This window comes from Monodon monoceros, unplaced genomic scaffold (assembly GCF_005190385.1).
Source record: "Monodon monoceros isolate NGI ecotype Baffin Bay Population unplaced genomic scaffold, NGI_Narwhal_1 Super_Scaffold_15, whole genome shotgun sequence".
Lineage (NCBI taxonomy): Eukaryota > Metazoa > Chordata > Mammalia > Artiodactyla > Monodontidae > Monodon > Monodon monoceros.
This window is the reverse complement of record NW_021703771.1, coordinates 13,890,590-13,906,820: the sequence shown is the minus strand read 5'-3', so window position 1 is coordinate 13,906,820 and position 16,231 is coordinate 13,890,590. Positions and strand designations below refer to the sequence as shown.

Sequence of the window (16,231 nt, the reverse complement as noted above, 5' to 3'; positions counted from 1 at the left end):
TACTTAGAATTGACAAAGTAGTTTAGAAAGCAAAGGTAGGGAAAAAGTATGAGAATAATGCCTGCTGTGAGAGCTCTCTGAGCAAGGGCAAGTCAGAACTATAAATAAACTAGCTTTCTGCAGTGTATTAATTAGATGTTTTTAGTACATGGTATGATAATAGTACTTCTTAGTCTGTGTAGTATGCCAGGCTCAATCTACCAATGCCATGCCCAGAGACAGTGGCTTATTAAATGGAGTGTATATCAGTGACCAGAAAAAGTGCCTAGCTTATTCTCCAAAATTAGCAATCATTAACTTCTGTTTCAGTGCACAGAAGATATCTTATTGTATAGGTTCCACCAGTTATCAACTCGAACTTCAGAGCAACAGACGAAAACTTTTTTTTAAGGACCATTTACCTATATAGTGGGGTGGGGGTAGGGATGGAAGCAACTATTGTCATAAACAAATAGCTGACATTTTAATAATTTTTAAAGGGAAGTATAAAATGTGCCACATAATGGATTTTAAAATTAGGAACCAAGAGCACAGAATGCTAATTAATAAGTATGGTTGAAAACAACCCACACCTCTCTGCGTGTTTATATAAAACTAGAGAGAGCACGGAGTTACAGTACGCACGCACGCACACACACACACACATATACACATAACTGCAGTTCTCTCTTATAGCCAGTTATGAAGGGGGTTGATGGAGTGGTAGAGGAAGGAAGAGAAAGAAGGAAGAGAGGAAAAATGGAATAAGTCTGTGGTTTCTGAGTTGTAGATGGAGTTGAATTATGTGGCTACCCACTTGAGAGCTGAAAATCAGTCATCTGTGATGATAAGTCTTTGAAATACTTGTTAACTGTATAGTGTCCTCAATTCTTACTTTTTTTTCTTAGTGGAGTTAAGAAATTTAAAAAAACTTTATTTTTGGTTAATTGTAGGTTGACATGAAGTTTTAACAACATTATGTAGAGAGATCGCATAGATCCTTCATCCAGTTTCCCCAGTGGTAACATATAGCATACTTAGAATATAATATTGCAGTTAGGAAATTGGTAGTAATACATTGATACAACTCATCAACCTTATTCAGATTTCACCAGTTTTACCTGGACTTGTGTTTTTGTGTGTGTGTGTGTGTGTGTGTGTATTTAGTTCTATGCAATTTTATCACATGTGTAGATTCATGTGACCATCACTGTGGTCAAGATGCAGAACAGTTCCATCACAGGGAACTTGTGTTACCAACTTATAGGCACAGTTACCTTCCTGCCTTCCCCAGCTCTCTGATCTGTGGCATCCACTGATCTGTTCACCGTTTCTATAATTTCATCATTTTAAGAATGTAATATAAATACTGGAATCATACAGTATTTAACCTTTTGCGGTTGGCAGATTTCATTTTTTCCCTTGAGCTCCATCCAAGTTGTTGCATATATCAATAGCTTGTTCCTTTTTTTATTCCCAGGTAGTATTCCATGGCATGGATATACAACAGAGTGTTATGGTATATCCCGTTGAAGGGCATTTGGACTGTTTGCAGTTTTTAGCTATTACCTAATAAAGCTGTTATGACCATTCATGTACAGATTTTTGTGTGAACATAAATTTTCATTTCTCTGGAATATATGCATGAAAGTATACTTGATGGATTGTACGATAAGCATACGTTTTGTAAGAAACCGCCTTTCTCTTTTGTAGAGCAGCAGGACCATTTTACGTTTTTACCAGCAATGTATAAGTGACCCACTTTCTCCACATCCTTGCCAGCATTTGGTGTTATCACTTTTTTAAATTTTACCCATTCTTACAGGTTTTTAGCACTATCTCTTGGTTTTAACTTGCATTATTCCTAATGGCTAATGATGTTGAACATCTTTTTATATGCTTATTTGCCGTCAGAAGATCCTATTCATTTTGTTTGTTTTTTGCCTATATTTCTCATTGCATTGTTTGTGCTTTTACTGTTGAATTTTGATAGTTCTTTATATATATACTAAATGCAGGTTCTTCGTCAGATACGTGGTTTGCAAATACTTTCTCCCAGTTTGTAGCTTGTCTTTTCATCCTCTTCACAGGGTCTTTCAGAAGAAAGGTTTTAAATTTTGATGTGGTCCAGTTTATCAGATTTTTCTTTCATGGATTGTGCTTTTTAGTGTCAAGTTAAGAATTCTTTGCTATCCCTGGCACCCTTTGTCTGTAGCTCCAAAGATTTTGTACTGTGTTTTTATCCAAAAGCTTTATGGTTTTATGTTTTAAAGTCCATGATTCATTTTGAGTTAATTTTTGTATAAGTTGTGAGGTTTAGGTCGAGGTTCATTTTTTTTTTCCCCACCTTTTAGTGCCCAGTTGCTCTAGTACCATTTGTTGAAAAGGCTGTTCTTCCTCCACTGAATCTGGCACCTTTGTCAAAAATCAGTTGGGCATATTTTTGCGGGTCTATTTCTGGATTCTTTATTCTACTGATACATGTGTCTGTCCCTCTGATGATACCACACTCTCCTCATTACAGGCTACATAGTAAACCATATATATATGATTATGGTAGAGGGATTCATCTCATGTTATGCTTTGTTTTTAAAATTTTACCTATTTTAGCTACTCTAGGTCCTCTGCCTTTCCAAATGAACTTTAGAATAAACTTGTCTCTGTCTACCAACAACTTCCTGAGATTTTGATAAGAATTGCATTAAACATGGATCAATTTGTGGAGAATTGACATCCTTATTATGTTAAATCTTCCAATTTTTTAAATATATTTATTTATTTTTTATTTTTTTATTTTGGCTGCACTGGGTCTTAGTTGCGGCACATGGGATCTTTTAGCTGCAGCATGTGGACTCTTAGTTGTGGCATACGGACCCTTAGTTGTGGCACGCAAACTCTTAGCTGCGCCATGCAAACTCTTAGGTGTGGCATGTGAACTCTTAGTTGCAGCATGTATGCGGGATCTAGTTCCCCGACCAGGGATCGAACCTGGGCCCCCTGAATTGGGAGCATGGAGTCTTACCCACTGGTCCACCAGGGAAGCCCCGAATCTTCCAATTCTTGAACACAGTATATTTCTCCATTTTTGATTACTTTCATCATCATTTTTTAATTTTCCGGATTCAGATTGAAACAGGTTTTGTTAGATTTATACCTAAATATTTCATTTTGTTTGAAGCAACTGTAAATAGTCTCAGTTTTTTCTGGATGAGAAAATTATTTTTGAACTTTTATTTTCAAATTTCAAAGCTCATTTTTATTGCAAAAATCATTTTCACAAGGGGTTATGACTATTTAATGCACATAAAGGAATGGCTTAGCTTTAGAAGTTTACTCTCAAGTTTCAGGAATGTTAAGTTTATTAGCTCCAAGCCTCAAAGTTTGTTTGGGAGATCTAAACTGCTTCATTTCTGTTGTAAATTATATTGGAATCAACATTTAATACGTTATTATGAACCTACTCTCAAATCAATCTCAAGTCAGCTGTCATATCAAACTAGCTCTCTTATGAATGGAGGAGCCTCTGCAACCCACCTGAGGGTAATTATTCTCTGCTTTTTAGCTTACCTTTTCATACTTCCTAAAGTTTTGATACTTCCTAAAATTTTCATTTTGAAAGAAAATTATCTTTCATAATCTCAGTAATCAGTCCAGAATTCGAAATATTTACTATCGAGTGTCTTAATTTAGTGTGAAATTTAGCTTTTGTTAGCTTTTGTTCTCATGCCTCATTCAGTTTTTCAAATTTTATTTAACACTAAGTTAACCTTTTTTCTTCAGACTCGGTACCATTGACTTTAAGGGTAAGGGAGGAATCTAGGAGCTCAATTGTGGTGTTTCATTTTGCAAATTAACTAAAACCTGAGAAAGTCCCGAGTGTCCCTTGAAATTGCAGTAAAATCCTAGTAGTGCTGTCTTTAAGTTTTGTGCTATTCTTTACTAAGGATGACTATCTGTACGGTGTTGTTTGTTTATTTTAGGAATATGTCCTTAAGCTGGAGTTTGTGACAGGCAACTTTGTTTATTTGTTTATAGATTGCCTTATCCCAGAAAGGATTTCAGGCCACAATTCTTATTCCCCTTGTGTTACATTTTCTTCCTGGGGGGGGCGAGGGGTGGCGGGGAAGCATTCTTCAAGGTTACCTCTAAATAGTTGAGCTGTGAAAAACTTCCCTCTTCACCCTCTGTAAGTTGGATACAAGTTTATTTTGTTAGTTGATGGAAGTGACAGAATGCATAGTCTGAGTAATTTAAGAGTACTGTGGTTTAGAAGTGGACACATGGTTAGACAAACAACCTTTTAAAATACGAGTAGGGACAATCAATCACCCATAGCAGTTGTTTTTCACCAGCCTTGTGCCCCGTGGTCTGCCGGATCCTGGGCCTTATACCAGGAATGAAGAGCTGCTTGATAAGGTTAAATTTGTTGAGCTCTGTACAAAGGTACAGACAGCTACATCAGACTACATGTTTATTTCTTTATTTAGGGTTGGCTTTATACCTTCATTTAGGCTTTTACTTCAATAAGTTTATTGAGTAGGGTCCTATCAAAGTAGCAGCCCCAGTTAAATATGTTTATTTTAATATTAATAGCTATATATATTAATATTTAAATAAGACTGCAACAAATTGTAAAAAAGCTGCAAAAAACTGTTAAAATGCTAACATTTGCAGCAGTAAAATATTTTTAGTTACATAATGCAGTGATTCTCAAATTTTTTGGTCTGAAGACCCTTTTATACTCTTAAAAATTATTGCAGATCCCCCCCCACCATTACCACAGGAGCTTTTGTTTATATGGCTATACCTATTGATATTTACCATATTAGAAATTAAAATTGAGAACATTCAAAAATATTTCTTAATTTATTTAAAATAAACAATAACTCACTAAATGGTATCATGAAATCTTTTAATGCAAAATATCTATTTTCTAAACCCAAAATAAACTGGGACAAGAGTGGCATCATTTTATTGATATATATTTGCAAATTTCTTCAGTGTCATACTTAATAGAGGACAGCTGGGTCCTCATAGCTGCTTCTGCATTCAATCTGTTGCAATATGTTGTTACGGTTGATAAATAAAAGAAAATTCAGCCTCACACAGATGTCTGTAGGAGTTAGAAAATGGAGGAATATTTAAAAGCTTTTCAGATAACTGGATATTCTTTGATACTACATCAAAACTTAGTAAGTGGTGTTCTCAAAGGTTTGTTGCAATGTGGAATCTAAAACCATGTCCAAGAATTTTTTGTACTCTGTCACCTTAAAATCCATTGGTCTTCTCCTTTGAATGAATGTTTTACCCATGAGTGATTTTGTAATATCATGGATTAGTCATTTGGAAAATGTTCGTTATTTGGAAAATGTTCGTTCATTGCATTAGGCACACTTTCCAAATATTGACATGTTTCGTTATATAATATCACATGTTATATAGCCTTTGGAAAGCTCATACTCATGACAGTGAGTGAAAATAGCAAATAATATTGTATTATAAAGTAGTTCTGACCTTGCAAACTCCCGAAAGTGTCTCAGAGACCTTTAGGGGTCCCTGCACCACTCTTCGAGAATCACTGATTGAATATCAGTGGTTCTTTGTTAGCAACTTCATTAGCAATTCCCCCAGTTTGCAGTTTCTGTTAATGACTGCCAAACTGCACCATTGTTTACCGGGCCTGGAACTGTCCTCCAGTAGGGGCTGAAGGTAAAGGCACCGATTCTGTCCTGTCCCTCATAAGGAAGCCTTACAGCTGGGGTTGCATTCCCGATCTCAGGATGCAGTAGCATATTAGTCAGAGATATGATCAACAGTCTGTCATAAAGCAAATATCATGAATTGCTAACTATCATAAGAATCCTTAATCACTAAATGGGAAGTTATCTACTAAGTTTTATGAAAAGATCATAAATGTAATAGCATGCACATAATTATTAAAATACTCCAGTAAGCTGTAGGGCACACATTTTAATGCATTAAAAAATCCAACTCTAGGGCTTTCCTGGTGGCGCAGTGGTTGAGAGTCCGCCTGCTGATGCACGGGACACGGGTTCGTGCCCCTGTCCGGGAAGATCCCACATGCCGTGGAGCGGCTGGGCCCGTGAGCCATGGCCGCTGAGCCTGCGCGTCCGGAGCCTGTGCTCCGCAACGGGAGAGGCCACAACAGTGAGAGGCCCGCGTACCGCAAAAAAAAAAAAAAAAAAAAAAATCCAACTCTATTTTAACATTAAATTGGCACAGAGTGAATTACCTTGTCAGAAAAATATAATGAAACTGTTAACAAGGCTTTCTCTCCCTTTTTAGAAATTTCTGAAGATTTTGGGGAATGATTTGAGTAGCCTGAATTATCATAGAGCTCTAAAATGAAGTTTGAATAGACTTCTTTTCCTTTTGATAGTTTTTCTTGTAACAGATTGGCATTCAAATTCCCTTGGCCCTAGAGCTGCCCTCAAGTAGGTATTTGTTTCTTGTCGATAAAAAAATAATATTGTCCTCCACTGTAAATCATTTTCAAAAGTAAGAATTGATTCAGCTTTGTCTTCCCTTACCCGTTCTAGTTGATTCAGAATGAGAATTGAGCTGTGTAGTGTTGGCTAGGTAGATTCCTTTTCCTGTATCTTTCCCTGCCATACCTTACTCCAGTGGCTAGGTCTCTGCTCTAAATGTTTTTTTTGCCCTTTCACCCTCCAGAAACCCAAATCCAGAAGGCCTGCCTTTGCCTCACCTACCTGCTTTGTTTCTTTAAAAAAAAAAAAAAAAAAATGCTAATTAGGACAGAGTAATGGAGGTCAGACCAGGAGCTCAGCTCGGTTTTTGCCCTATTCTGACGTTGTGCGGCCCTCTTAATGCCCAGATTTTGGTTGCTTTGTTTGCAGAATTAAATGATTCTGAGGCCCCTCTCAGTTCTGAAATCTGAATCAGAGTCTAAATCATGTTTTTAAACCTTTCATGTGTCAAAAGTATTTTTAGCATGGTAAACCATATTTATTAAAAAAAAAAATTAAGTCCTTATTAGGCTTATTATTGAAGTTGGAGAAATGAAAGATTTCTAATGTTGAAAAAAGGAACTGATTGTGAAATAAAATAGCATTCATTGAGATCCTTAATTGGCTAGATTTTATTATATTATTTACAAAATTTTTATCATTTTTGGTGGAAGAAGATTTACAGTGAAATTATGAGATCTGTGATTGAAGGGTAAAGTTTAAAACCATTGCAGAGAATAAATTTGGTAGGGTCCTTAGAAACTAACCATTTCGGTAGAACAATTATTACAGCAATTTTGTGTTAATATTTACAGTAAAAACCTTCTATCGAAAAAGTAATAGAAGTACTAAAAAAAGGGCCTAAAAATTCAAATAATACAGAGAGGTATACAGTGAAACATCAGTATCCCTCTATGCTATCCTTTGTAGGCCTCTTCTCAAGAAGTAATCACTGTTAAGAAATCGTCTTTACATGCACAAATTCATACATGTATATGTGTATGTCCGTTTTTTTACTTTCTAACTACAAATGAAAGTGTACCATACACATTGCTTAATATGTGTTTTTTTCACTGAAAGTATATTTTGGTGTTCTTTACATATCATTGTGGATGTATATGTAATATATATATGTGTGTACACTCACATACACATGTATTAAATCGGCCTCATTTTTATTTTTCAGGTTTTATTGAGATACAATTGACATATATTACTGTATACATTTAATGTGTACAGCAAAATAGTTTGACTTACATATATTGTGAAATGATTATTGCAACAAGTTTAGTTAGCCTCCATCATCTCATAGATACAATAAAAAGCAAAAATGGTTTTTTTGTTTGTTTTGCTTTTGGTAATGAGTACCCTTTAGATTTGCTCTCTTAAACAACTTTTATGTATATTCTACAGCAGTGTTACCTATAGTCATCATCCTATACATGCATCATATGCCTAGTACTTACTTTGTAACTGGAAGTTTGTACCTTTTGACTGCCTTCATCCAGTTCTGCCACTGCCCCCCGCCCTACCTCCACTTCTGGTAACCACAAATCCGATCTCTTTTTCTATGAGTTTGTTTGTTGTTGTTGTTTTTAGGATCATTTATACACACACATACACACACCCCACAACTTCTTTATCCATTGATGAATAATGGACATCAGTGGATACTAAGGTTGTTTTCATGTCTTGGGTGTTGTAAATATATGCCGCTACAAACATGGGGTGCAGATATCTTTTTGAGATAGTGTTTTCACTTCCTTAGGATATATTCCTAAAAATAGAATTGCTGTATCATATAGTAGCTCTATTTTTAATTTTTTGAGGATCCTCCATACTGTTTCCCATAGTGGCTGTACTAGTTTACAGTCCTACTAACAGTGCACAGGGGTTCCCTTTTCTCCACATCCTCACTAACATTTGTTGTCTCAGTTTTTGATGATGGTCATTCTAACAGGTGTGAGGTGATAACTCGTTGCGGTTTTGATTTGCATTTCACTAATGACTAGTGATGTTGAGCATTTTCATGTACCTGTTTGCCTTTCATATATCTTCTTTGGAAAAAAGTATATTAATGTCTTTTGCCTATTTTTTTAATTGGATTATTTGTGTTTTTTGCTATTGAGTTGAATGAGTTCTTTATATATTTTGGATATTATCTCTTATTACATATATTTTTTTCCCATTCTGTAGGTTGTCTTTTCACTTGGTTGTTTCCTTTGCTGTGCAGAAGCTTTTTAGTTTGATGTAGTGTCACTTGTTTATTTTTTTACTTTGTTGCTGTGCTTTAGGTGTCATATCCAAAGAATTATTGCCAACACCCATATTAAGGAGCTTATTTTCAATGTTTTCTTCTAGGGGTTTCATGGTTTTGGGTCTTACATTTAAGTCTTTAATCCATTTCAAGTTAATTTTTGTGAGTGGTGTAATATAGGGGTCTAGTTTCTTTCTTTTATATGTGAATATCCAATTATCTCAGCGCCATTTGTTGGAGAGACTGTCTTTTCTCCACTGAGTATTCTTGACTCCCTTGTCAAATATTAGTTTTGACTGTGTGTGCTTGGGTTTACTTCTGGGCTGTCAGTACTGTTCCATTGATCTCTTTGTTTTTATGTCACTACTGTACTGTTTTAATTACTGTAGCTTTATAGTATTAGCGGGAAGTCAGGATGTGTGTGATGCCTCCTGCTTTTTGTTCTTCTTCTTGAGGATTGCTTTGGCTATTTGGGGTCTTTTGCCATTCATTATAAATTCTAGGATTTTTTTTTCTGCTTCTGTAAAAAAAAAAAATGCCACTGGAATCTTGATAGGCATTGCATTGAATCAGTAGATGGCTTTGGGTAAGTGTGGACAATTTTAACATATTAATTCATCCATTCCATGAACACTGGATACCTTTCCATTTACTTATATCTTCTTTGATTTCTTTATCAGTATCCTTTAGCTTTCGGAGAAGAGATGTTTCACTTCTTTGGTTAAGTTTATTCCTAAGTATTTTATTGTTTTGATGCTATTGTAAATGGGATTATTTTCTTTCTTTTTCAGCTAATTTGTTAGTGTATAGAAATGCTACTGATTTTTTGTATGTTAATTTTGTATCCTGTAACTTTGCTGAATTCAATGAATAGATCTAACGGTTTTTTGGCTAAAGTCTTTAGGATTTTCTATATATAAAATCATGTCATCAGCAAATAGAGACAGTTTTACTTCTTCCTTTCTAATTTGGAAATTAGAAATTTTTTTTTTTTTAAGAAGATGTTGGGGGTAGGAGTTTATTAATTAATGTATTTTTGCTGTGTTGGGTCTTTGTTTCTGTGCGAGGGCTATCTCTAGTTGTGGCAAGTGGGAGCCACTCTTCATCACGGTGTGCGGGCCTCTCACTGTCGCGGCCTCTCTTGTTGTGGAGCACAGGCTCCAGACTCGCAGGCTCAGTAGTTGTGGCTCATGGGCCTAGTTGCTCCACGGCATGTGGGATCCTCCCAGACCAGGGCTCGAACCCGTGTCCCCTGCATTAGCAGGCAGATTCTCAGCCACTGTGCCACCAGGTAAGCCTTCGGATGCCTTTTATTTTTTTCTTGCCTGATTGCTCTGGCCAGGACTTCCAGTACTATATTGAATAGGAGTGGCGAGAGTGAGCATCCGGATGTCTTATTCCTGATCTTAGAGAAAAAGTTTCAAGCTTTCACCATTGAGTATCATGTTAGTAGTGGGCTTGTCATACATGGCCTTTATTATGTTGAGGAATAATTCTTCTAATTTGTTAAGAGTTTTTATCAAGAACAAATGTTGAATTTTCTCAACTCCTTTTTTTGCATCTATTGAGATGAGCATATGATTTTTTTCTTTCCTTCGATTAATGTGGTATATCATTTATTGAATTGCATATATTGAACCATCTTTGCATCCCAGCTATAAATCTCACCTAATCATGGTGAATGTTCCTTTTAATATGGGGCTGATTTTGGTCTGCTAGTATGTCATTGAGAATTGTTGCATCTGTGTTCACCAGGGATATTGATCTGTGGTTTTATTTTCTGGTACTATTCTTTTCTGTCTTTAGTATTAGGGTGATGCTGGCCTTGTAAAATGAGCTTGGGAGTGTTCCCTCTGCTTTGATTTTTTGAAAGAGTTTGATGTTTGGCAAACTTCACTGGTGAAGCCACCTGGGTCGTGTGCTTTTCTTCATTGGAAGTTTGGTTACTGATTCAATCTCCTTACTAGTAATCGGTCTATTCAGACTTGTTTCTTCTTCAATCAGTCTTGGTAGTTTTGTTTTTGTTTTTTTGCGGTACGCGGGCCTGTCACTGCTGTGGCCTCTCCCGTTGCGGCGCACAGGCTCCGGACTCGCAGGCTTAGCGGCCATGGCTCACGGACCCAGCCGCTCCGCGGCATGTGGGATCTTCCCAGACCGGAGCACGAACCCGTGTCTCCTGCATCGGCAGGCGGACTCTCAACCACTGTACCACCAGGGAAGCCCCTTGTCTTTGTTTTTTATAAGTGGAGTATAGTTGCTCTACAGTATAAGTTACAGGTGTACAATAGAGTGATTCAAAATTTTTAAAGGTTAATTTCCATTTATAGTTATTATAAAATATTGGCTATATTCCCCATGTAGTACAGTATATCCTTGTAGCTTATTTTATTCCTAATAGGTTGTATCTCTTAATCCCCTACCCTCATAATGCCCCTCTCCCTTCTCTCTTCCCACTGGTAACCGCTAGTTCTCTATATCTGTGAATCTGCGTTTTTTTTTTGTTATATTCACTAGTTTGTTGTATTTTTTAGATCCCACATATAAGTGATACCATACAGTATTTGTCTTTGTCTGACTTACTTCACTTATCATAATGCCCTCAAAGTCTATCCATGTTGCTTCAAATGGCAAAATTTCATTCTTTTTTATGTCTGAGTAGTATTCCATTGTGTGTGTGAAGAAGATGTGGTATATATATATATTCATCTGTTGATGGACACTTAGGTTGCTTCCATATCTTGGCAGTTGTAAATACTGCTATGAACATTGGGGTGCATGTATCTTTTTGAATTAGTGTTTTTGTTTTTTTCAGATATATACCCAGGAGTGGAATTGCTGGGTCATATGGTAGTCATATGGTAGTCATATGGTAGTTTAGACTTCAGACTATATTACGAAGCTACAGTAATCAAAACAGTATGGTACTGGCACAAAAACAGACACATAGATCAATGGGACGGAATAGAGAGCCCAGAAATAAACCTACAGACTATGGTCAATCTGTGACAAAGGAGGCAAAATATACAATGGAGAAAAGACAGTCTCTTCAGTAAGTGGTGCTTGGAAAACTGAACAGCTACATGTAAAAGTATGAAATCAGAACATTCTCTAACACTATATATTGATTAAAAAAACTCAAAGTGGATTAAAGAACTAAATGTAAGACTGGATACTATAAAACTCCTAGAGGAAAACACAGGCAGAACATTCTTTGACATAACTTGTAGCACTATTGGATCTGTCTCCTAAAGCAAAGGAAATAAAAGCAAAAATAAGCAAATGGGGCCTAAATAAATTTAAAGCTTTTGCACAGCAAAGGAAACCATCTACAAAATGAAAAGACAGCATACTGAATGGGAGAAAGTTTTTGCAAATGATATGACCAATAAGGGGTTAGTTAGTATCCAATCTATGGAAACAGCTCACAGAACTCAATATGAAAAAAAAAGCAACCTGATTAAAAAATGAGCAGAAGAACTGAATAGACATTTTTCCGAAGAAGAAATACAGATGGCCAACAGGCACATGAAAAGATGCTCACATCACTAATCATTAGAGAAATGCAAATTGAAACCACAATGAGATATCACCTCACACCTGTCAGAATGGCTGGCATCAAAAATAACACAAATTACAAATGTTGGCAAGGATGTGGAGAAAAAGGAATACTCATACACTGTTGGTGGGAGTGTAAATTGGGGTAGCCACTGTGGAAAACGGTATGGAGGTTTCTCTAAAAATAGAACTAGCAGGCTTGGTAGTTTGTATGTTTCTAAGAATTGGTACATTTTCTAGGTTGTCCAGTTTGTTGGTATATAGTTGTTCATAGTAGCCTCTTAGGAGTCTTTGTATGTCTGTGATATCAGTTGTAATGTCTCCTTTTTTCATACAGTTTTGTTGATTTGGATTCTCTCTTTTCCTTGGTTAGTCTAGCTAAAGGTTTATCAATTTTATCTTTTCAAAGAACGAACTCTTAGTTTGGTTAATCTTTTATATTGTTTTCCTGTTCTCTACTGCATTTATTTCTGCTCTAATCTTTATTATTTCCTTTCTTCTGCTAACTTTGGGCTCAGTTTTTTCTTTTTCTAGTTATTTTAGCCATGGAGTTATGTTGTTTATTGAGATCTTTCTTGCTTCTTAATGTCAGCATTTATTGCTCTGAACTTCTATTTTAGAACTGCTTTCGGGGCATCCTGTAAGTTTTGGTATGGTGTGTTTCCATTTTTGTTTGTCTTGATACATTTAAATTTCCTCTTTAGTTTTTCTTTGATCCATTAGTTGTTCAGGAGAATGTTATTTAATTTTCATGTTTTGTGAATTTCCCAGTTTTCTTGTTATTGATTTCTGATTTCATACCATTGTCAGAGAAGATACTTGGTATAATTTCAGTCTTCTTGAATGTGCTAAGACTTGTTTTGTGGCCTAGCATGTGGTCTGCCCTAGCACGTGGTCTTCCGTGTCTGCTTGAGGAGAATGTGCATTCTGCTGTTGTCAGATAGAATGTTCTGTGTGTGTCTGTTAGGTCCATTTGGTCTATAGTACTGTTCAAATCTGTGGTCTTCTTACTGATTTTCTGTCTGGATGAGCTATCTGTTGTTGGGAGTGCGTTATTAAAGTCCCTAACTATTATTATATTGATGTTTATTTCTCCTTTTGCTTAGGGTGCTCTGATGTTGGGTACATAAATATTTACAACTGATATATCTTTTTGGTGTATTGACCCTTTTTCATTATATTATGACCTTTGTCTTTTTTTTCTTTGACAATGAATGACCTTGAATTTATTTTTTAAAAATTACAATAAGCTACAAGTATCAAAGAAGTGAAGTTATCTGCAGTAGTCTATATAGGAGCTCTTCGGACTTTCTTCTATTATGCTAAAATAGTGGTGCTTTTAGGATTTACATTATTGTACTGTACACCATTTTCATACATGTACAACATTGGTGGATGAAAAATGTCTCTTAGCAGTAATACTGGGTTGTAGCCTCTGGTGTTACCAGCTGCATACACTAGGACTATAATATAAGTAAAAATCTCCCTTTTGATACTGGAAAGTGATTAGAATGTGCAAACTGATGTAGTTTTTATTTATTTATTCTTACCATTTTTAGTTTAAAGACTATTTTGTCTGATATAAGTGTAGCTCTTCCTGCTTTTTTTTTTTTTTTACATCTTTAATGGAGTATAATTGCTTTACAATGGTGTGTTAGTTTCTGCTTTATAACAAAGTGAATCAGTTATATATATACATATGTTCCCATATCTCTTCCCTCTTGCATCTCCCTCCCTCCCACCCTCCCTATCCCACCCCTCTAGGTGGTCACAAAGCACCGAGCTGATCTCCCTGTGCTATGCGGCTGCTTCCCACTAGCTAGCTATTTTACGATTGGTAGTGTATATATGTCCATGCCACTCTCTCACTTTGTCACAGCTTACCCTTCCCCCTCCCCATATCCTCAAGTCCATTCTCTAGTAGGTCTGTGTCTTTATTCCCGTCTTACCCCTAGGTTCTTCATGACATTTGATTTTTTCTTAGATTGTATGTATATGTGTTAGCATATGGCATTTGTCTTTCTCTTTCTGACTTACTTCACTCTGTATGACAGACTCTAGGTCCATCCACCTCACTACAAATAACTCCATCTTGTTTCTTTTTATGGCTGAGTAATATTACATTGTATATATGTGCCACATCTTCTTTATCCATTCATCCGATGATGGGCACTTAGGTTGTTTCCATCTCCGGGCTATTGTAAATAGAGCTGCAATGAACATTTTGGTACATGACTCTTTTTGAATTATGGTTTTCTCAGGGTATATGCCCAGTAGTGGGATTGCTGGGTCATATGGTAGTTCTATTTGTAGTTTTTTAAGGAACCTCCATACTGTTCTCCGTAGTGGCTGAACCAATTCACATTCCCACCAGCAGTGCAAGAGTGTTCCCTTTTCTCCACACCCTCTCCAGCATTTATTGTTTCTAGATTTTTTGATGATGGCCATTCTGACCGGTGTGAGATGATATCTCATTGTAGTTTTGATTTGCATTTCTCTCATGATTAATGATGTTGAGCATTCTTTCATGTGTTTGTTGGCAGTCTGTATATCTTCTTTGGAGAAATGTCTATTTAGGTCTTCTGCCCATTTTTGGATTGGGTTGTTTGTTTTTTTGATACTGAGCTGAATGAGCTGCTTGTAAATTTTGGAGATTAATCCTTTGTCAGTTGCTTCATTTGCAAATATTTTCTCCCATTCTGAGGGTTGTCTTTTGGTCTTGTTTATGGTTTCCTTTGCTGTGCAAAAGCTTTGAAGTTTCATTAGGTCCCATTTGTTTATTTTTCTTTCCATTTCTCTAGGAGGTGGGTCAAAAAGGATCTTACTGTGATTTATGTCATAGAGTGTTCTGCCTATGTTTTCCTCTAAGAGTTTGATAGTTTCTGGCCTTACATTTAGGTCTTTAATCCATTTTGAGCTTATTTTTGTGTATGGTGTTAGGGAGTGTTCTAATCTCATACTTTTACATGTACCTGTCCAGTTTTCCCAGCACCACTTATTGAAGAGGCTGTCCTTTCTCCACTGTACATTCCTGCCTCCTTTATCAAAGATAAGGTGACCATATGTGCGTGGGTTTATCTCTGGGCTTTCTATCCTGTTCCATTGATCTATATTTCTGTCTTTGTGCCAGTTCCATACTGTCTTGATTACTGTAGCTTTGTAGTATAGTCTGAAGTCAGGGAGCCTGATTCCTCCAGCTCCGTTTTTTGTTCTCAAGATTGCTTTGGCTATTCGGGGTCTTTTGTGTTTCCATACAAATTGTGAAATTTTTTGTTCTAGTTCTGTGAAAAATGCCAGTGGTAGTTTGATAGGGATTGCATTGAATCTGTAGATTGCTTTGGGTAGTAGAGTCATTTTCACAATGTTGATTCTTCCAATGCAAGAACATGGTATATCTCTCCATCTATTTGTATCATCTTTAATTTCTTTCATCAGTGTGTCTTATAATTTTCTGCATACAGGTCTTTTGTCTCCTTAGGTAGGTTTATTCCTAGATATTTTATTCTTTTTGTTGCAATGGTAAATGGGAGTGTTTTCTTGATTTCACTTTCAGAGTTTTCATCATTAGTGTGTAGGAATGCCAGAGATTTCTGTGCATTAATTTTGTATCCTGCTACTTTACCAAATTCATCGATTAGCTCTAGAAGTTTTCTGGTAGCATCTTTAGGATTCTCTGTGTCTAGTATCATGTCATCTGCTAACAGTGACAGCTTTACTTCTTCTTTTCCGATTTGGATTCCTTTTATTTCCTTTTCCTCTCTGACTGCTGTGGCTAAAACTTCCAAAACTTTGTTGAATAAGAGTGGTGAGAGTGGGCAACCTTGTCTTGTTCCTGATCTTAGTGGAAATGCTTTCAGTTTTTCACCATTGAGGACGATGTTGGCTGTGGGTTTGTCATATATGGCCTTTATTGTGTTGAGGAAAGTTCCCTCTATGCCTACTTTCTGCAGGG

At 36.3% G+C, this 16,231-nt stretch overlaps 1 protein-coding gene across 1 annotated transcript in view; it reads left to right on the top strand.

Annotated features, from left to right (window-relative positions):
* LCA5 (lebercilin LCA5) overlaps nt 1–16,231 on the top strand; it is a 74,082-nt gene that overhangs the window by 16,339 nt on the left and 41,512 nt on the right. The window lies entirely within an intron of this gene.